At 40.8% G+C, this 22,420-nt stretch overlaps 1 pseudogene; it reads right to left on the bottom strand.

The window, feature by feature from the left end:
• Window positions 1-16,248: 16,248 nt before the first annotated feature.
• LOC114497367 lies at window positions 16,249-18,847 on the bottom strand (annotated as a pseudogene).
• Window positions 18,848-22,420: the final 3,573 nt, after the last annotated feature.

Genomic DNA, 22,420 nt, shown 5'->3' with positions numbered 1-22,420 from the left:
CTCCCCCTTCTAAATTTTGGAACTAGCAGGTATAGGCATGCCTGTGGAAGAGAGGAGAAGATGATCAGATTTGAAAAGCAAACTAGCTTTCCTCATCTAAGTGTGTCCTGAATGGACTCTGGGCTGACCCTACTCAGCAAGCAATATGGAGCGAAAGCAGCATGCATGGTCATGCGACCTTTCGATCACTGCTGACCCCAACCACTGGTGAAAGGTGGACTAATGAATGCCCTGGACTCTGACCAATCAGATTAACAACTCCCTTTTGGGGGTATCTAGTAAGAGGACAAAATAGAGAAGGGAATTCCTTCCTATGCTCCCACATTCTCACTTTGGTTCTCTCTTAATCCATTAGGAAGAGAGGTACATAAGTGTCCTGCCAAACAAATGCATGTGCATGATCTAGTTGCCTTTTTTGATCTAGACGGAAAACCTCTCAAGAGCAGGAGCCAATGCATCATGCAGCACAGTTTTTACATGTGGTGAATACTCAGGTACCTGCCAGTAATGGTTATAACTCATTTAAAAGACATCATTGCCATTTCAGTTGACAAAATTGTGGTAAGTTACAGATAAACTAGGTTTTTGTAACCTGGGATTCTAGGGCTATATTTCTTTTCTTACTTCCAGCCTTCACTATATATTGGCACAAAAGGGTATTGAGATGTGGATCTGGACAGTGGAAAGAAAGTGAAAGTCTTCATAAATATTACATATGACCCCAAGCAAATGGATGTGCTAAGTATATAGAAGATCAAACTTCAATTGACCTCAATAAACTAGAGAAATGCTCATCAATAGCAGGTTAAAATGCACTAGAATAAATGGAAGGTAGTACATTTAAGGAGTAAAAAGAATAATCACATGCACACAGATTCAAGAGAGAAGAACCAGCCATGCAGAAATGTGGCCAAGAAAGACCTGACAGATGTGGCAAACCAATTACAGAATTAATAGAAAAATTACAGATCTAGAAACTGAAGCGTATGAAGCCAAATATGTCTTCACAATCCCTTGAACCTGGCATGGTGCTTGGCACACAGTAGTTATTGATAAATATTTATTTGAAAAATGTGACTGTAGCTGTGGTTAGATGAAAGCCTTGCATGACCACTTCATTGCCACTCATCAGGACCCACCTCACGGTCTGTAAAACAAGCAAAAAGACCCAACGCAAGTACAACTTCTTCCATGTTGCCTCCCCTAAAATTCACCCTATTCTCAGTTAGTGGAAATCTCTCCATTTCTGAATCCTCATAAGCAGTTAATAACTACTAGCAGTTATTATGCTAGTGATGGGCACTAAATAATTGGGTGAATTATGACAACCCAGTATACATTTTTAAATTTTATAGAATTAAAGACTAGAGAAAGGTGTTTGAAATTTTAGAATTGTTTATCACTGCTGACCCCAACCACTGGTGAAAGGTAGACTAATGAATGCCCACCTTCTCACCTGACTCTCACCTTCCGTGTCTGGTTTTTTCTATGCTGTGTATAATTCAAGCTCACACACCTTATATCCTCTCATACCAGGGTCTTAGTGAACAAGCAGAATTTATAAAAGGGGTGATGCGATTTATATTTTGTAGATTGCAGCAATTCACTTGGAAATCCCCCCTTACAACATGGTTCTTTTTCCCAACCTCTCTCTCTCTCTCTCTCTCTCTCTCTCTCTCTCTCTCTCTCATTCTGCCAGTGGAGATCTTTTCCATCCCCCTCCTCAGCCTCCAGCCTTCCCAGAGTGCATGCAGATTCCTGAACCCTTCATTATTCAGAGGAATGCATTTTATCCCAGTTTTTACTTCTAAACTTGCATCCCTGACAAATTACTGTGTTTAGCAAAACAGACAGTCTTTCAATTAAGGGACCCATCCTCTTCAGGAAATAGAGGGGAATGAAAAAGAACTTTTCCATTTTGTAAACATAATTAACACAAAATGACTAAGTGGAGTTGGTTAATGTAGTCTTCACCGAAAGCTTGTTCTAGAGTCAGCTTTTGGAGATGACAGTGAACACAGCTTTGCAGGGCAGAGTGCAAGGAAGACGTTCAGGTGGTTGCTAGCTGCTGCCCTGCTTTGGATGAACTAGGCTCCCACAACCAGGTAGAAGTTACAGTTTTCAAGCGGCTTTCCCTATCTCTCTTGAGACAAGGCTGCAGAATCGCTTACCTTGCTACCTGCCAGCCTTAGCTCACTCAGCTATAAACATTAGAGATGTTTGTCTCAGCCTTTCCTAGTTCCGTAGCCATTTCTGACCAAGTCAGGAATTATATCAGAAACCACGATACTATCTTTTCTTTCCTCCCATATAGGGAACAGGCTATGGTGCTATAACAAAGAGACCCCAAAAGACAGGAATACAACGAGGAATTTATTTCTCTCTCACTTACAGTCCAGGACGGGGGCTGCCCGGCATGAAGAGGTAGCTCTGTTCTACTCCACCCTGGGACCCAGGCTCCTTTCATCTGTGTGCCACCTACTTGAGGTGTGGTCACGGTTGGCATGTTTGAGGCTGGCTCTCTCTCTTTAAACGTAGTCATAGTCAATTTCATTTCCCTTAAACCACGAAATGGACTCTTTGGTTGTATTAATACAAATGTCACTAGTTCCAGTTTTGCCAAGAGGTCCTGGAGAGGGTGCAGGCAGGCAGAGGCCAGAACTCTTGAGGGGTCTCTACAATGCTAACACCTAGTGGGGAAGTCTGGGGGGGCTTGGGCTGGGATGGGGGTAAAAGGCAGAAAACTGTACTTGAACAACAATTAAAATTAAAATAAAATAAAGTAAAATGTTAACGCCCAGGTTAAAAGACTCGGGTGGTGTTGGAGCTGGCAGGGCCCCACTTCAAATCCAGAAGAGGTATCCTGACCCACTAGGAATACAAGACCCTGGCAACTCTGCGCCCTGGCCGCACAGGGTGGCGGCCGCTTCGCAGTGTCACCTCGGGGCCCGTGGAACTTTGCGACGGCCTGCCTGGAAGCACCATGGCCACTCTCTGTCCTCCTGAGGGCTGGGGTGGAGAGGTAGTTCCAGGGACCTCAACACCTCAGCAAAATCTGGGGACAGGCTTCAGGGAGGTGCTGGTCTGAGGGAGGCGGACCCAGCTCTTCCAAGGGAGGGAGTGGCAGGGTAGGTGCAGGCGAAAGAGCCTTGGCCAGCTGTTCTCGGAGCCCACGCTTGTCCCGGCCATGATAGGGCTTGCTGAGAGCTTTCTGTGCGTGGAGGGTATCCTGCTCCACAGACTTCATCCCGCCTGCCCTGGGCAGTGTTAGCTTCTGCACTGGCAGATCCCGGGACTCAGCGTGTCAGCGTGCGCAGCCGCTCGTCAGGGCGCGCTGTACTTTAGCCGTCCGCACCGCGGCGCTGCTTCCCAAGGGCAGAAGGGAGAGGCAGCCTCCCGGCCACATCTGCGGTCCAGACCTCTGGAAAGACAGAGGAAACACAAAGTGGATAACAAGTGGCTTCCTTTTAATGATGTAACATGAACATTTTACTCCTACTTTCATCCCAAGAACTTGGTCACGTAATCACATCTGCAAGGGGGGCTGGAGAATATGCCCAGCTAAAACGCAGAGGGAGGGAGAAAGGTTTCAATTACTAAAATGAAGAGGAAAAGTGGAGATGGGGAATGAGGAGCAGCTTGCATCTACCTCCTTATCCCTATGTGCTATAAACTTCTTACCATGTTATGAGACCCTATGGATCTTTGGCTTTCCACCCTAGTGATATCCAATTACTTGAAATGCCCTAAATATGCTTTTCCGTGGCACATCTTCAAGACTATTCATGGTAAACCTTTCTCATTTTTCTTTACTTGCTAGAATAAGCTCAAGTAGTATCTTTTTCAAGATAAGTTGTGTCTTTCCCCTGTGATGGCCAGGCCATGTAAGTGGGTATTCATATTCTTATTTGAATGAAATGACTTTGGTCTCTGATCCTGATCCTCTTGCTAGCTCTTGTGAACTCCTGCCTCTGGGGAGCCCAAGATGTGTTTTTATTACGTGCTGGCTGCTAATCCAGAACCAGGGTGTGACGGCCATTTGCTGCCATTAACCTCGGTTGGGTCCTTCAACTACTGGTCTTCACCTGCTATGTATCTTCGTGAGACTGGCTGAATTTCAGTCCTGGCTCACTCCTTGTTGTGGAACATTGACAAAAGACTCTTTAGTGAGGTCACTTCACCCCCAGTTCTGCTCCTACTGGGCTGTCACTTGTATCAGTGGTTCATCCTGCTAAGGCTCTATCATGTCTGACTTGTGAATTAATTTGCCCATGTTAAGATTAATAAGTTTGGTTGGTACCTTCTGTTTGAAGCAGCCCCAAGATGGGAATGGATTCTCAACGTTGTGGCATGTCGCTGTGTACCACAGGAGCTCCAAACTGGGGATCTGCACTTATGTGTGTGATATTCTGAAAAAAACCACCTGGAGGACCAGCAGATGTGGGCTGCTGTGGACATGCTCACATCACAGGGGAGTGCGCTGATGGCGGCGATCAGTGTGAGAGAGACGGCACCTGCCTCCAGCCTTGGTGCTGCTTACAGGGTTAGGGAGGAAGGAGCATGTGAAAATTCTACACGTCTGTGATACACGCAGGAGCCTTGAGACATAGGGGCCTTCAGAGGGCTGGGACATCCAGATACAGACTGTTTTCCTCGTTCCTTATGGCTGCTGGCCAGTCAGCCATCTGTTCTCTGAGGTCGTGGAGGGGTCATGTCCTGAGTTACCCCCACACACTGGCACAGAATTCAATTTTCATAGACTTTCTTTGGATGAAAAAAATATATATCTTAAAAACATTATATTTGAATATGCAAAACCAACACATTGAGAGAGTTACTCATTTTCTGAATTTTTTAGTTTACAAAGAGATCTACCAGTGAGATCTTAGGAACTAATATATCGCTTTTGGTATAACTTTCATAGTTCTTCAGTGAAGCAGGATTCCCATTTCAGATAAATGATTTGTGCAGCACATAATCTGTCCTTTGGTATATCAAAGCAATGGGTCAGAAACAAGGAAATTTAAACATAAAAAATCAGGAATTCAGTCAAACCATCCAAAAAACCTTGGGAATCTAGGGAATTAAGAGGAAGGTAATTGTAGCATTCTCAATGAGATGAAGATGTATTGACAATTTGTAATGAATTGAAGGTTTCTGACTCCAAAACATCACTTAAGAGTTAGAGACAGATCCCACCTGTGTATCTCAGGTGCTCAGAAACTTTCCAAGTTTCACTGCCTGTATTAGTCAGAAGTCACTCATTGACAAATGATAGAAATTCGGTTTAAATTAGACTAAGCAAAAAAGGAGTGTTCTGGCTTATAGTCCTTGGAAGTCTAGGCATAGACTTCAGTCACACTAGACCTGGTGACTAATATCTGTTTTCCAAATTTGTCTTTAAAAAAAATTATTTCGGAGACTTCCAGTCAAGATTGAGGTGTAGGTAAACATGACTCATCTCTTGGCACAACTACAGCAAAAATTATGACTAGACAAAACAAATTATCACCCAGAATCATCATAAAATTGAGCTGTATGGAAGTCCAACAACCAAGGAATTAAAGAAGTCACATTCATAGAGATGAGAAGGAGGGGCGGAAATGTTGAGATGCGTGGAGAGGCATGGAGACCCATACACCAGACACCCAGCCCAAGGTTCCACTGCCAGGAAGATAAGTCCCCATTACTTCCAGCTGTAAAAACCAGTGGCAGTTGGGGTGGCAGAAGAAACTGCAGAATTCTCAGGAGTCTCCTCTTAAAGGGCTCACAACAGACTTAGGACTTATGCCGACTCACTCCCTCTGGACTTCAGCACTGGGGCAGCAGCTGGAAGGGCACCGGTGGCATACAAGGAGAAACTGAAGTGTCTGGCATCAGGATGAGTGCCGAAGGACATCTTCCCCCTGGACAAAACTCCAGAGGCCACAGTAGCATTATTCCCTTTTTGAGCCCTCCCACACACACAGTCACAGAGCAGTGACATCATATTAGAGATTTCATCAACCTATTTCACAATGGTTGCCCTGCCCTGGCATATACCTAAGGCTCCTCCCCATCTAACTTACCTGTGAGCTTTTTCACATTAGGCTATGCTACTAACACAGGGAGTCAAAGCAGCTCTACCTAATACATAGAAACAAACAGGGAGGCTGCCAAAATAAGAAGATAAAGAAATATGGCCCAAATGAAAGAACAGAACAAAACTTCAGAAAAAGAACTAAACAAAGTGGAGATTAACAATCTATCAGATGCAGAGTTCAAAACACTGGTTATTAGGATGTTCAAGGAACTCATTGGGTACTTCAACAGTATAAAAATATCCAGGAAGAAATGAAGGTTACACTAAGTGAAATAAAGAAAAATTTACAGGGAGTCAACAGTGGAGTGGGTGAAGCTAAGAATCAAATCAATTAGAAAAAAGATCCAATCAGGACAAGAAGAAGAAATAATAATAATAATAATAAAAAAAACAAGGATAGGCCAAGAGCCTCTGGGACAATTTCAAACATACAAATATTCAAATCATAGGGGTGTCAGAAGGAGAAGAGAAAGAACAAGAAATTGAAAACTTATTTGAAAGAAGAGGGACCCAAAGAGGAGCACACTAAGACACGTCATAATTAAAATGCCAAGGTTAAAGATAAACAGAGAATCTTAAAGCAGCAAGAGAAAAGAAGAGAGTTACCTACAAAAGATTTCTCATAAGACTGTTAGCTGATTTCTCTAAAGACACATTTCAGACAAGAAGTATTCAAAATGATGAAAAGCAAGAACCTACAACCTAGATTACTTTATCCAGCAAAGCTCTCAGTTAGAATGAAAGGGCAGATATAGTGCTTCCCAGATAAGGCAAAGCTAAAGGAGTTCATCATCACCAAGCTATTACTATATGAAATGTTAAAGGGACTTATTTAAGAAAAATGAGAATATCAAACCATGAACACTACAATGACAACAAACTCACAACTATCAACAATTGAATCTAAAAAACAAACTAAGCAAACAAGAAGAACAGAAACAGAATCATAGCTATGTAGATAATCTGGAGGTTATCAGTTGGGAAAGGGAAGGGGGAGATTAGGGGAAAAGGTACAAGGATTAAGAAGTACAAATAGGCAGTTACAGAATAGACAGGGGGATGTTAAGAACAGTATAGGAAATGGAGTAGCTAAAGAACTTACATGCATGACCCATGGACATGAACTAAGGAGGGACTGCTGGAGGGAATGGAGGTACCGGGTGGATGAGAACAAAGGGATAAATTGGAACAACTGTAATAGCATAATCAATAGAACACTTAAAATTTAAATTTTATAATTACAGTTAACATTCAAAATTCTTTTACATTAGTTTCAGGTGTACAGCATAATGGTTATACAATTATATAATATACAAAGTGATCCCCCTAATATTCCAAGTAAACTGCTTGGTATCATACATAGTTATTACAATAATATTGAGTATATTCCTTATGCTGTATTTTATATCCCTGTGACTATTTTGTAACTACCACAAATTGGTCTTTCCACTCTTTCAATCCTTCCTCACCCTCTCTCCCTCATGCATGCACACACATTCTTGCTCTGCTTCTTTCTGTGTGTTGATCTGTTCCATTTCTCTTCTACAAGAGACACTTTCCTTCTCCTTGGAAGGATGGCCTCCAATCACATTCTCAATCACATTTCTTAGTTTCACTCGTTTCTGCTTTTAATGTTCCAAACTGGGAATAAAAGAGGAGCTATGTAGTAGACCCAACAAGCTCAGAGGGCTACCTGGCTGGCCAGACAAGCTCAGTGACCATAAGCAACCTCATAGGATGGCCTGATCATAAATTCCTAACTGGGCAGGTCATGGAGGGTGTAGTCACGTCCCAGGCCTAAAGCTTCCTAGAAAAGGTCAATCTGTACTTTAAGTGAGCTCTGCCTATCATTCTTATGCATCTAGGATAACATACCTTTGAAATGTCAAAGGAATTTTCATTTCCAGATCACCTGAAGGTACATCCACTGGAACCAGAGCACAAGACAACCAGACCACGAGACCGCCAGCACGAGGCCACGAAACTCCTCATTGTTAGCACATTGTCCACATGCTATCTCTATTTCCTGTGAATGTTAAATGCTAACTACCCTATAAATGCCAAATGTAAGAGAAGTATGTTTCTCCATTTGCCTTTGTATTCAATCCTAGAGATTACCCCATTTGCTTTCTCATGATTCCTTAATCTAAATACCATGTAACCCTCCTTACATCCCCCTCCTTTGACTCTAAATGCACAAAATGAACTGCAAAACTCCCATTCTCTAGAGCATTTTCTCAACCAATTGAAATCTTGCTCCCAGGCATATCCTCAAAAAATTTAGCTTAAATACATTTCTACAAAATTTTTCTGTAGGTTTGAGCGTTCTTAGGATGATAGCACTTTATGGCCACTGCTTGCCTTCTGTGTGGATCCCTACTCCACAGTTCGCTTGGACTGCCTCTGACACTGATACCACTTATCTGGACCACTGAGGGCCACTCTGCTGCTCAGGCCAGAGCCTGTACTGCCTTTCTTTCCTGGACCTCTCCTTAGCGCTATATTCAGAGATATACCCATGAGCTTCTCTGACAGGGACGAATGCATACGGTTGTGCTATTCTGCACAATTGTGCAGGTTGTTCAGGGCACAAGGGCACTCCATGAGGGCACACATGTGGACTAACATCCAGCATGAAAAGTGAGGTAGTTCACTAGGCAAGTTCACATGTGTTCTTTAGGAGGAAGAAGCACATTTTCTCTTTGTACGGGGGCACCAACCATGCCCCCAGGAGCTGTGACTGCCCCCAGGAGATGATGTGCCGGGAGAGCAGCAGGAATCAAAGGCCCACCCCACCATGCAACTGTAACATCCTTGTGTGCCCTCCCACCATGCCAGAGCAAAAAATAATGAAAAATAATCACAAATGTGACAGCTGTCATAAGCATACAGAAAGAAATCAGCTGTGTAAATTCTATAGCCTGTTGGATTCCATGCGTTTTGAAATTGGCAAATTTTTCATCAAGATAGAAAACAAATGTCAAGAAAAACTACAAGACCCACCTCATGGTGATGCTAACTGTTGCCACACCCAAGTAACCCATGTTCTCATTCAACCACACAGTTGGGTTATGATGGTTCTCAGATGTATCAAAACCAGTTCTTTTAGTGTCACATGCAGCCTTAACTTGACCCTCTCCCTCCTCCCCAGAACATGGAGAGCAGCTAGGTCTGCACACATTTACGTAATAGCCTCCAAGTTGGTCCCAGAACTACCATTCCAATCAATCCTCCTGCTCTGATGCTGGGTGTGGCTGGTTATGCCACACACTTTCCTTTCTGATGAGCACTCTCATAGGAATCTGAAGTCCTGCCTGCAATTTCCTCTGTCAGCTGTCCCTGTGCCTATGCTCCCCCAGCTCCTCAGACATACCGATATGTGAATTGTGAATATGATCTGAGATTTTTTCCTAGACGGCTCCTCAATAGTCAGGCAAAGCAGAGAGTGCAGTAGAAAACTGGAAGAGCTGTCATCTCCCTGTACTCCAGCAACATCCAAATCCCAGTTTCAGCCCAGTGGGACCTCCCTGAAATAGGAATAGAAGAGAATGTGGCCACTGTTGCCACTGGGTATGACCTTTGGAGTGGTGACTCAGTGAGATCAAAGGTGGCCCAACACATGTGCGCATTTCTCAATCTGTGTGTCTCACACCACCGCCCTATGACTTTGTGTTTTTGCAGAAAGGCATGAAATTGCATAGGAGAGCTTCACAGAGACATTCTTTGGTTCCCCTTTTGTTGTTATCTTCAATAAAAGTAGATTAAATGGGGTTCTAGGCAAGGATAGGGCTAGGGTAAGAGGGAAGTGTGGAAGGGACATGTCCCCATGTGGTTCCTGACTGCATTAGAGAGGGTTAGCAGAACTTGATCTAGAGATAGTGAGGACAGTGAAGCCGAAGGCCTTAAACACTAGAGCTTAGATCCATCTGACTGCTCAGATTAAAGGAATTAGAAAACTGTAAAGAAAAATTAACTTCAACAATAGGAGTGAAACAACTGAGTAATTGACTTTCAAAGTGAACTGCCAACAGTCTTGCACCTACTAAACTAAATCCTTGGTGAAAAGCAAAAGCTAGATGAGTCATACCCATTACTTGGAAAAATTAGTAATTGGCTTTGTCCCTTCTTGCCTGGGAAGCTGACACATAATGCCAGTGTTTGGTATTTAGTTTGTTGTGTCTTGCTGAAGCCTTCAGATTTTATTGATTTTTTTAAACCTGAAACCACCTAAGGATTCCTAGGAACAGTTGTTATTTGATAGCATCAGATAATTCAGTCATGTTCAGTAGAAGAGAATGTACTGAATAAAGCAGGGATTAAGTGGATACAACAAGATCTGTCCGGAAAAAGTCCAGCCATTGTTAATATAACAAGAATGGCTTATGCAACATCGATGTAACCTGGCAGCCAAAGAGAGTGAACTGGAATGCACATGTGTGAATAATGATGACTTCACTGTACTAGTCAATGGGGTGGCAGATGCTATTAAGTGAGCATGTGTACTGTGTGGCCCTCACACTCAAAATGAGCAAGTAGAGCAACAAATCTGCATCAGATTTTGTGTTAAACATTCCTCTGCAGAAATTATTTAGAAGGTCGCAGCTATGGGCAACTGGTGGTTAGCAGCTTCATCATGACAATATGCCCACTCATGCATCACATCTCAGGAGAGTTTTTGGTGAAACATCAAATCACTCAGGTGACTCAGTCCCCCTACAGCCTTGATTTGCTATCCCGTGACTTGTGGCTTTCCCCAAAACTAAAATCACTTCTAAAGGGGAAGAGATTTCACACCATAGATGAGATTCAGGAAAATACGATGGGGCAGCTGATGGCGGTTGGGAGAGCTGGGTGAGGACCCAAGGTGCCTTCTTTGAAGGGGACTGAGGTGTCATTGTCCTCTGTACAATGTTTCTTGTATCTTATATCTTTTTCAATAAATGTCTCTATTTTTAATATCACATGGCAGGATACTTTCTGGACAGACCTTGCATATGGGAAGCAGTATGGGGAGAAAAAACAAACACTGAACTAAAAGACCCAAGTTCTTGTCCTGTCTAACTAGTACTGCTAACTAGCCAGCAATGTGACATTAAGAAAGTCATTTAAGCCTCACTGGCCTCATCCATAATTGAAGGATTCTAAATTAGATAACCCATTAAATAACAAATCAACCAAGTTCTAAAATACTTTATTCTCATAGTCTCATTAGAAGTATCACTAGGTATTCAAGAAACAGAAATACGAGGAACCAAGAGCAAATGAGCTGAACTGAGCCAACTACCAAGGGGAAACAAGCCCAAACTAGTGAAGCCCAGAGGCGCAGCTGCGAAGCCAGCACTCATTTCCTAGGAAGGTGTGTGATGGCTGGGCACAGAGGCAATGACAGACAGCACTGAGAACATAATGTAGCCATGGGGTCACTAAACGTTCCTTTCAATCTAGGTGTACGATTTGAGGAATGTTCTCCCTGACTTGGTTTTGTTTTGATAGGGGGTGCTTTTATTATATCTCTAGGGAAATAAATATATCCAAAAAGACCTACTCACACAGTAAAGTTCTTCATGTACCTATTGAGATTATGTACAACATAAGAGATCAATGGTAATGCTAGCATAAAGAATCAGGTTGTAGCCATTCTGGATGTACCAAATGTGGCCCAGTGATTACTGGCTATCTCCTGGCCCTGCTTGATCTATGATACTGTTCATGTTCCTAAGATATTTTATATCATGGCTTGGGTTCCAAATGCCCCTTCAGTTGTCTACAAGAATAAGAGAGAAGACCCTGGCCTATAGGAGATAAGGCTTAGTCTAGGTCTGGGCCATACCTCACAACCCCAGAGATTGCAGGCAAGACATTGGAGATGCTTAAAAAATCTTTCTGAACACCATCATTTCCAAGAGATAGTCCCAGTCTACGTACCAAGTCTTATGTTCCAGTGCAGAATTCCTGAAGTCAAGGGATCCTATGTAATCATGTACTTTCCATTGAGCTCAATACACCACTGCCTTGGCTTCCCTGGGGAAATTTACCCCAAAGCTTAGGCCTTTTGAGGGTGATTGATAACACTTCTCTTTTCCATCAAAGTTCTGACCACTTGATAAACAAGACAAGAGCTGGTAGATGGAGGCCAAAAGAACATGTTTATTTCCATTATACTAGAGAATGTGACTCAGGTGTGAGAGCCAAGCTGTTTTCTTAATACTGAACCTCAGAGTTAGATGAATTTATAAAACACACAACCTGAAGGATCAGGACAGAGAGCCTGCTACCTGTGGCCAGACCCCCTATTCCCCAAAGGAAGGAGATGGGAAGAGGGTGTGCTGTGCATGCTAAATTTGTCCTTCTAAACTAGTTGCACAATTCTCAACCCCCTCACCCGCAGGAACATGAAGATTTTTGGTGTAGGACTTTATGAGAATGGCTTTTCTACAGGCAGCGGGAAACAATGGGAAAAAATTTAAAGGTGTAAGGTCTATCAGAAGTGGATTGGCTACACAAAATATAAAAGAAAAGGTTGATTTCTATGTACAATTAATGACCTCCAGGATTTATTATTGGGTGACAAATCAAAGCTGCAGAACAATATGTTTGGTTGTTTAGTTGAAACAACCTCACACAAAACAGTTTTATTGGCTGTTCCCTGTATATTTAAAGTATAAGAGAAAGGACTGAGATAGTACTGAACTAAAAGTGACAGCTAATAATAGCACTTAATATTGAGTGCTTTCTAGTAAAAAGACTTGCTCTTCATCTTTTGTAAGATTTATCTCATTGGGTGGGCTGGAATGGGAGTAAAAGGGAGAAAACTGTACTTGAATAATGATTAAAAAAAAAGATTTATCTCATTCAATCTTTATAACAACCCTGTAAGGTTATACTGTTATTATCTCCATGATGATGAACTGAAGCTGAGAGAGGCTGAGTAACTTGTCCAAAGTCATGAGTAAGTTGCAGAATCAAGATGGGAACTTGAACCATCTAGCTCCAGAGCTACCAGTCTTAAGTTTGGTTATATGGGGGAGGGAGGTGACTGAGACTGGGATGGTGGTCAAACAGAATTATGGCCTAATTTGTAATCTTCTTATTTTTTAAAGGTGTGTGAATTTTTCTATGTCAATAAAAATTTATTTCAAAAAGAAGTATGACAACTTACCCATTATTACAGAAGGCTAAAAGATAATTCTGATCTCAATTACTTTGTTTTTTTTCTTTTGTATTATTGCTACATTTTATTTTTAATTTTTATTTTTTTAGTAATTTTTTATTGCTCTTCAAATACAGTTGTCTTCATTTTCTCCCCCTACATGCCCTCACCCCACCCATTCCCACCTCCCACCCTTGAACCTATCCCTTTTTTCTTTGTCCATGTGTCCTTTATACATGTTCCTTGATGTCCCTTCCCCTATTTTCCCCATCATCCCTCTCCCCACTGAATTACTTTGTTATCCTTAGAAATTATGTAAGCATAAGCTTCAGAGTGATTTGGAAATTGAAGATGGCTACTTTCTGACACGACAGTTTAAAATATAAGTAAAATGCTTTCAGTTGGAAACTACAATATGTTAAAACTGAGATTAAGACAAAATTCAAGTACCTCTCTCTTCAGCCTTACTATATATAACCTACCTTCCCCAAACTTATTTCTCTCCCGTCCTCCTATACCTTCCAGGAGAAGACACCTAGGTTCTAGTTCCTGTCCATGTCTTGCTGAATTTGCTTCCATGTTGTCCTCTCCCTAGGATGCTTGCACCCCACCTCTTTGGTTCACTTGGTCCTTCAGGGAACCATCTGCACCTAGTTCAATGCATAGCATGGAAGCCTTTAATATGTGTTCATGGATCTTGGAATGACTGTAGTAGGACCTTCTTATCCAACAGTATTTGGACTGGAATTTATCTTGATTATGACAAATTTGCTAAACTTTCTTATTAGTATTATTAGATTCCATCCTGTGTGATTTTGTATGTAATCGATCATTTTATCTGGAAATAAGAACAGTGGTCTTCTAATACCATTTTTAAAGTTTTTTTTTAAAGTTTTGTATGAGTGTTAAACTTTGTTGATGTCTTTTTTTTCATTTATTGGAATGATCATTTTTTTCTCCTTTAATCTGTTCAAGTGGCATACTATTTCAATAGATTTTAGGATGTGTTACTTTCTTGAATTTCCAGGATATTCAGCCTAGTCTTTGTAAAAACAATTCTCATTCTTTTGACATTCATATTACATTGCTCTATATAACTTTAAATTAAATTATATAATTATAATATCAAGTATGCTTGGCATCAATAGGTTATGAAATATAATACAAGTGGCCCTAGGTGAGCATAAAACTCAAGTACACAGTAGCCCATTAACTACAAGAATTACACTGCTGGTTCTTTGAAGACAGAATGGAGTATATCAGTTAAGTGGAAGTCAGTTAAGAAATTGTTTGCTATTTCATGAAATCAGTGGCTGTGGTGCCAAAGGACACATTTTATAAGTCAACATGAGTTGTCTCCATTCAACTAAATTCAAGAAATAGTTATTGAGAAACCTCTATACATTAAGTGCTATGTTAGGCATCATGGTTAAACACAAAGCTAAAGCAAACAGTTCCTGTTCACAAAATATTTTCTAATCTAGGAGAGAGGTTAAGACCCAATGGTTACATGCATAAACATGATACAAAAAGAGTAAGACCGATATCCAAGGAACTACGAAAGCTAACATGGAAGAAAGGTGTAATGGGGAGAAAGGAGTGATCAGGAAAGGAGTCTTAGAAGAGTAGATTCCACGGTGAACTATGAAAAGTATTAGACCATTGATGTTCGTACCCACCAACTCTTTAACTGCTCCCTATCTGTCAGCAATCTCCTTGAAAGTAATGAGAACCATCTTGGTATCTGTTCTGATTCGCATTTATTTTCTTGTTGGCCTTGCACACAGATTCTCCCTCTCTGCCTAGCCCTTTCAGACAGGATGTCTACACCCTGATCCCTGGGACCCGTGACTATGTTATATTACATAAGGGAGACTTAAAATTGACCATGGAAATTAACTGGTTGATCAGCGGACCTTAAAATGGACAGACTATCCCAATGGGTCCATGTAATCACAGAGGTCCTTAGAAGTGAAAGGGGGTCAGTACCAGAGTGATGTAGCATGAGGAAAACTTGGCCAGTCATTGTTGGCTGGGAAAATGGTAGGGGGTCGTGAGCCAAAGAAAGCTGGCAGCCCCTAGAAACTGGGAATGCAAGCAAATGGATTTTCTCCTAACAGCCTCAAAGGAATACAGCCCTGCGACACCTTGATTTTAGCTCAGGGGGACTTGTTTCAGACTTCTGACCTGCAGGATAATAAATTTGTGTTGTTTTAAGCTGCCAAGTTTGTGGTAATTTGCTACAGCAGCAATAAAAAAGTAATACAACTCTGGCCAGGAAGCTCAGTCAGTTGGAGTGTCATCCTGACATGTCAAGGTTTCAGGTTCGATCCCTGGTCAGGGCACATACAGGAGTCAACCAAGGAATGCGTGGATGAGTGGAACAACAAACTGATGTCTCTCTCTCCAACTCCTTTCCTCCTGCTCTAAAAATTGATCAATCAATTTTGTTTTATATTTTTAAAAAATATAAAACCAAATAAGAATGTAATACAAAAGGTTAATAAAGCTAATCAAAAGGAAGAACAGATTTTGTGGAGAGTGCATGGCTTTGCTCACGTGGAGCTGAGGAACTGGTGGTTATCTGTGAGAGGGCTAGAGGCCACTGGAAATGTGGGTTTCAATTTCATAGCAGAGGTTGGGATTTGGGATCCTAGAATCATTTTAAAGAGGAGAAACTTGACACCTAGAGAATGGGTGAGATGGCTTTATGGAGGAAGTTTAGAGCAGTACTGTCCAGTAGAAATAGAGTACAAACCATAAATGTGAGCCACATTTACAATTTAAATTTTTAGTAGCCATATTAAAAATATAAAAAAGAAACAGCTGAAATTAAATTTTAATAATGTATTTTTAAATTTTAAAATGGTTTTCTTAAGTACATTTATTTTTTAAAACACAACATAAGGAAGGTGTTAAAATTGGTGTAATAGCTCAATAGAATAAGTATTCCAAATCGTGAGAAGGAATGAAGAGGGAAATATTCAGAGCCTTTATCAGGATCTAACTTGATCACAGCAGATTAATGACACAATTTGTGGATGTGGTTAATCAATGACACTAGCTTGACGAATCTTTCTTTCTGCACCAAATCCCATTGAGTTATCTGGTCCCCTTGGCTGACAAAGAACCAGTAGGCAAGGAGCACTGGCATCATCCAGGATGATGTTCTTCAAGCCATCGATCAGCCTGTTAGGTCATGGAACTGCAACAGCCCTGGGGCCCTCATAGACTCCCCAAACACTGCAAGTGCTGCACTTGCCAATGTGCTGATTAAGAAACACTGAGAATTCCACCTCACCTCCAGCCTGTAGCTCAATGCCATCCTGAACTTCCTTCAATGGAAAAAGAGCTTCTTGCTATCTCCTGCTTCATAGTTAAGTCAAATGGATCTTTCACACACTCCACAGTGGCCCTATGCAGAGGTGTAATGTTGTAGGCCATAGTCTGTGCATTTTGGCCCAGGACATACAATTGGAATTGGACACTCTCCCCTTTCTGCAGGCAATCCCTTTTGGTGGCCATTCCAACCATGTCAGGTGGATAGATCTCGCCTTTCATATTCCCTTCATCCTTGATCATTTCTTGGTACTTAGTCTGTGTTGGATCAATACTCCTCAAGGGACGAAAACTTTACCCAAGTAGATCAGTAGGATCAGCTTCTTTAGTAATGCCATTCACTGAGTGTGTTTTGTTGACTTTTTCTGCGCTGACTTTGTTGTCTTCACCTTTGGACAAGCTGTACTCCACTTTGTCTCCCAGTTCCAGGCTTTCGATATCACCAGATAACTCCCTGTAATAGAAAAAGATTTCCTCATCATGACTGGCTGTTTCCATAAATCCAAAATTATCCTTCCGAGTTGCCACATAACCCAAGAGCCTCTTGGAGTTAGAATTATGACCTAAAAGTTATGTACAGGTTGCAATCTGCTGTCTAGGCCTCTGTTTGTCACTAATACTAAATTTAACTGTATTTCCTACTTGAGGAGAAATAGATCCATCCACATCTTTGGCTTGAAAAATGATAGTCAGTGTTGCAGGTTCGATTCCCAGTCAGGGCACATGCCTGGGTTGTCGGCCATGACCCCCAGCAACTGCACACTGATGTTTCTCTCTCTCTCTCTCCCCCTCCCTTCCCTCTCTAAAAATAAATAAATAAAATCTTTAAAAAAATGATAGTCAATTTCAGCCCATAATCATCATAAGCAATAATACCATTCTCAGCCTCCTTTTCTTTGCCTTTATTTGGGCTAGTGGTTTTAGGATTGGGAAAAGTAACTTCTTTTTCAACAGTGCCCAGAAAACAAAGATCTGAATGGGAATGGAATGAAACCATGCCCTGGGGAAGTTTTTTAATCCTAATAGCATGATTTCTTTAGGCAGAGAGCATATCAGGAGACAGTAAACTCTACTTCATCTGAAGTATGGAACTGGTTTCCATCCAGAATTTCACTGCAGTGGAAGAACATTTGAGCATCACAATCCACACACTTGGGGAAACCAAAACCATCTCTCATGGCAGCAATTACACCCATTTCTCTGGCTTCATTAGAACTTCTATGTTGGTTACTTGTTCTAATTTGCCCCATCAGTCTGTTGAAATAGTAAACTTAACACGATCACCTTCCAACAGCACCTTGGATTTTGTATCTTTGTCTCCAATGGTAAGTTCTTCAGGAATCATAAAGTCAACTTCAATGCATCCTGGCAATGGGTCATTCTGGTTTTTACTGGGTACTTTGGGGATAACTTTGGTTACAGTTCCTTCAAAGTGTTCAATGCTGATATCTTAAAAAATGACTGATCCTTGAGGCAATAGGCTGACATCTGTTGCAACTTCTTTACCATTTCTGTTCTTGATTGTGAATTCCATGTCATCTCCAGGCTGTAAGGTGTCTAAGTCACCTTTAATTCACTATAGTGAAAGATGATCTCTTTTACAACATCACCTCTTTCAATAAAGCCAAAGGCCTCCTTCATGGCACAAATGACTTCCTGACAGCGGGCTTGTTTTTTTTTCACCAGCATAATGTTTTGAGCACTTATAGCACCAGTATGTTTACTGTTATCAATTACAAAGTTTATCTTATCTCCAGTTTCCAGCTGAACATTCCCTTCCACATCTTCAGGCGTGTAAATCAGATAAAACACTTCTTGTCCATTCATTCATTCTTCAGGGATGACTTTTTTTTGTTTTATCTTCACCAGTTTAATAGCAATGGCTTTCCCAGTCCTCCGGTCAGACAATACTTCGAATTCAACATCATCTCCTAGTTTTAAGTCCTTCAGGTTGCCATTATACTGTGAACAGTGGAAGAAAAGTCTAGCTTGACATTCTGAACACTAAATAAATCCATAAGAGGTTAGCAGGTTTTCCATAACCCCAGTTTCACGCAGTGCTGCTGAAGTACCATTGGGGTACCCCCTGAATCCATCATTGTGGAGAAGGTTTGGATCAAAGCTCATCTCGCAGGGATAATCAAATATTGCACTTGCAGTAGTATTTGCTGATTCTTCTTTTCCAGCACACGTTTCAAAGGATGAAAGTTGCTACTATTCATAATTAAAAAAAAAAAGAACGAGAGAAAGTGACCTATCAAGCTTATAAAGAATATGACTGCTGCTGCCCCAGGCAGTCTCACAGCACAGCACTGAAGAAAGCAAAGACTATGAGCAGCATTGGGAAGTGCTCTCTCAACGCTGTTGAGTAGGCATGAACTTCTTGTTTCAGATCAAGTGTTGTGTCTTCAACTTCAGTGCACTCTTCTTTGGTCTCGTTGGTCATCTCAAGACTTGTTCTTTGCCTGACCTGAACCTGAAGCAGCAGGTGCAGGTGGTGAAGTCTGTTCTGCTACACTTCATACCCGACAGCTCAGCGTCCCCTCTCCAGTGCCACCATAAGCAGCATGGCCTGGTACGTAGGCTAAATTTTAATAATGTATTTTATTATACTCAACATACTCAAATTATTGTCATTTGAACATGTAACCACTACAAACTTTGTTAATAAGATTTTTACATTTGGGGGGTTATGAAGTCTTTAAAATCTGATGTGCATTTCATACTTAGAGCACATCTCAGTTCAGTACATCTGTAGTTAATTCCGAGGGCTCTATAATCATCATGTGGCTAGCTGGTGGCTATTGTACTGGACAGTGCAGTTTGGACAGAGAACAGGCACAAAGCATGGGGCCTTGAGAGATATCTACATTTAGGAGACAGAAGGAGAAAACAGAGCCAGTGAAAGAATGGACAGAGGTAGGAGGCGAATCCAGATAGCACAATGTTCAAAGTCCAAAGGAATTATACTTTGGGAAATGTGCTATTTGGGGAGAGGTGTGGTGGGAAAGCATCACATGTTCTCTTTCTTCAGTGATATGGCTCATTCAACCCTTACATGCAGAGGTTTTCTCTGTCTATAGTGGAGCTCTAACCTACAAAGTCACTTCCCTTTGTTTTGGCATCAGTAGTCTCATATACACATCTAGCCATAAACTTAGGGGCTCAGACATAGGTGGCAGAGAATAACAGGGTGACTAAGCAGAAGAAGAAAGGAGCACTAAGGTGGCATGAAGTTGTTGGAGGATGTGATGATTTTGAACAGGTGCCTGGTGGGAGTAGGATGGAGATTATGTTACCGTGACAACTGATTATTTCATTGGTTCAATGACCAGTTGCCATGGTGATGAAATCTTTGTGTCAGTATGACATGGATCCAAGAGAGAGGATGCTTGTGCAAAGGACCCTTTGCTCATTGATAAAGGTTTTTATATTTGCAATAATTTCTGCATTGCTTGATGAAGCTTCCCTCAGGAACTCCAATCAACATTGATGTTTCCCTCCTCCTTCCTGTTCATTTAGAGCAATCACCACTTGAAGAATGCATTATTTTCATTGCTTATGTTCTATATAGTATTTTCTTATCTGATAGTCTTTAATTGTTTTAGTAATTTATCTCTTTTTCTTGCACAAATATAATCCTATTGAAGGCAGGGATCATTCTTATAATTCAGTTGTGTTTTCAAAAGACTTGGGGTTAGTGGAAAAAGCAGACAGATCTTACTTTATATATCACCTCTGCTTCTTCCATTTGCCAATTGTGTGGCCTTAGGAAAGTCATTTTATCTTCTTGATTTCTTTTTCTTTTATAAAATGGCATAACTAAACTTGCACTGTGAGGTTGCTTGTGATGATTACATATAACCTAAACAAAGTAGCTGGCCTATAGTAGGGACTCAGTCAATGATCCTGATTATTATAACATGGTGCCCAGTCTGGTCCCAGGTGCTATAATTAGCACTTAATAATATTTGATGAATATTAAGATAATGATAACAGATGATGGGATAACAGTTGTCCTGTGGTGGCCCAATTATACATCAGCTGTAATTCTTTTTTTTTTAATTTAATTTATTGGGGTGACATTGGTTAATAAAATTATATAAGTTTCAGGTTTACAATTCTATAATGCATCATCTGTATATTGTATTGTGTGTTTATCACCCCAAGTCAGGTCTCCTCTGCAATTCTTACCTTGCAATCCAAGCTATGCTGATTATAACTTTTTGGAAGGAAGAATGTTAAAGCATTTAATTAGGAAAAATGAGAGACTAGATGACCAGATATTTTGTGCCTCCTTTATGGAAGAACATACCACCAGTGAAGTAGTTGTGACCCCCTAAAAAAATCACACATGAACCGATTCAGCCTCTAGACCAAGCTACTGATTTATAGGAAACACAGAGGACAGAGCACATATTACAAACCACCACAGAGAAGCAATCAGCAAGGTCAGTTTTGTGGGAAATGCTACAGGAAAAATAATGTAGTATAGTTTTTTCAACAAACACTTTCGCAAGAAAATAAAAGGAGACCAAGAATTTATAAATTAAAAATATTCAAGGGACATATCATCCAATTTCCATATGTGAACGTTATTGGAATGTTGGCTAGTACTTGAAAATTGTTGAAGTTGGATGATGGGTATATGTGAGTTCATTGTATTATTTGTCTATTTGCATATCTGTCTGAACTTTTTCATAGAAAATAAAAAAGTTTAAAAAGGATTAAGGAATCATATTTAAAACCTTAAGAGCATTTATCCAAGACTGCTTGCTCAGTAATGATGCTTGAATGTAAAGAAATACAGCATATTCCTTTTTTTGTTAACATTTAAAAAATATATTTTATTGATTATGCTATTACAGTTGTCCTATTTTTTCCTCCTCTTTATTCCCCTTCTTCCTGCACCTCCCCTCCCACCAGCATTCCCCTACCTTAGTTCATGTCCATGGGTTGTGCATGTAAGTTCTTTGGCTTCTCCATTTCCTATACTATTCTTAACCACCCCTCCTGTCTATTTTGTACCTACCATTTATGCTTTTTATTCCCTGTACCTTTTTCTACATTCTCCCCCTACCCATTCCTGCTGATAGCCCTCCATGTGATCTCCATTTTTTGTGATTCTGTTCCTGTTCTACTTGTTTGTTTAGTTTGTTTTTGTTTTTATTTTTTAGGTTCAGTTGTTGATAGTTGTGAGTTTGTTGTCATTTCACTGTTCATATATTTGATTTTCTTCTTTTTCTTAGATAAGTCCCTTTAACATTTCATATAAGGGCTTAGTGATGATGAACTCCTTTAACTTGACCTTATCTGGGAAGCACTTTATCTGCCCTTCCATTCTAAATGACAGCTTTGCTGGATAGAGTAATCTAGGATGTAGGTCCTTGCCTTTCATGACTTCAAATACTTCTTTCCAGCCCTTTCTTGCCTGCAAGGTGTCTTTTGAGAAATCAGCTGACAGTCTTATGGGAACTCCTTTGTAGGTAACTGTCTCCTTTCCTCTTGCTGCTTTTAAGATTCTTACCTTATCTTCAATCTTAGGTAATGTAGTTATGATGTACCTTGGTATGTGCTTCCTTGGGGCTGACTTCTCAGGGGCTCTCTAGCTTCCTGGACTTCCTGGAAGTCTATTTCCTTTGCCAGATTGGGGGAGTTTTCCTTCATTATTTGTTTAAATAGGTTTTCAATTTCTTGTTCTTTCTCCTCTCCTTCTGGCATCACTATGATTCAGGTGTTGAAACATTTCACATTGTCCTGGAGGTTCCTCAGCCTCTCCTTATTTTTTTTTGAATTCTTGTTTCTTCATTCTGTTCCAGAAAAATGTTTATTTCTTCCTTCTTGTCCAA

The sequence above is a fragment of the Phyllostomus discolor genome, chromosome 5, assembly GCF_004126475.2.
Source record: "Phyllostomus discolor isolate MPI-MPIP mPhyDis1 chromosome 5, mPhyDis1.pri.v3, whole genome shotgun sequence".
In the NCBI taxonomy this organism is placed as follows: domain Eukaryota; kingdom Metazoa; phylum Chordata; class Mammalia; order Chiroptera; family Phyllostomidae; genus Phyllostomus; species Phyllostomus discolor.
Note: the sequence above shows the minus strand (reverse complement) of the source record. Positions and strands in the feature narration are given on the sequence as shown.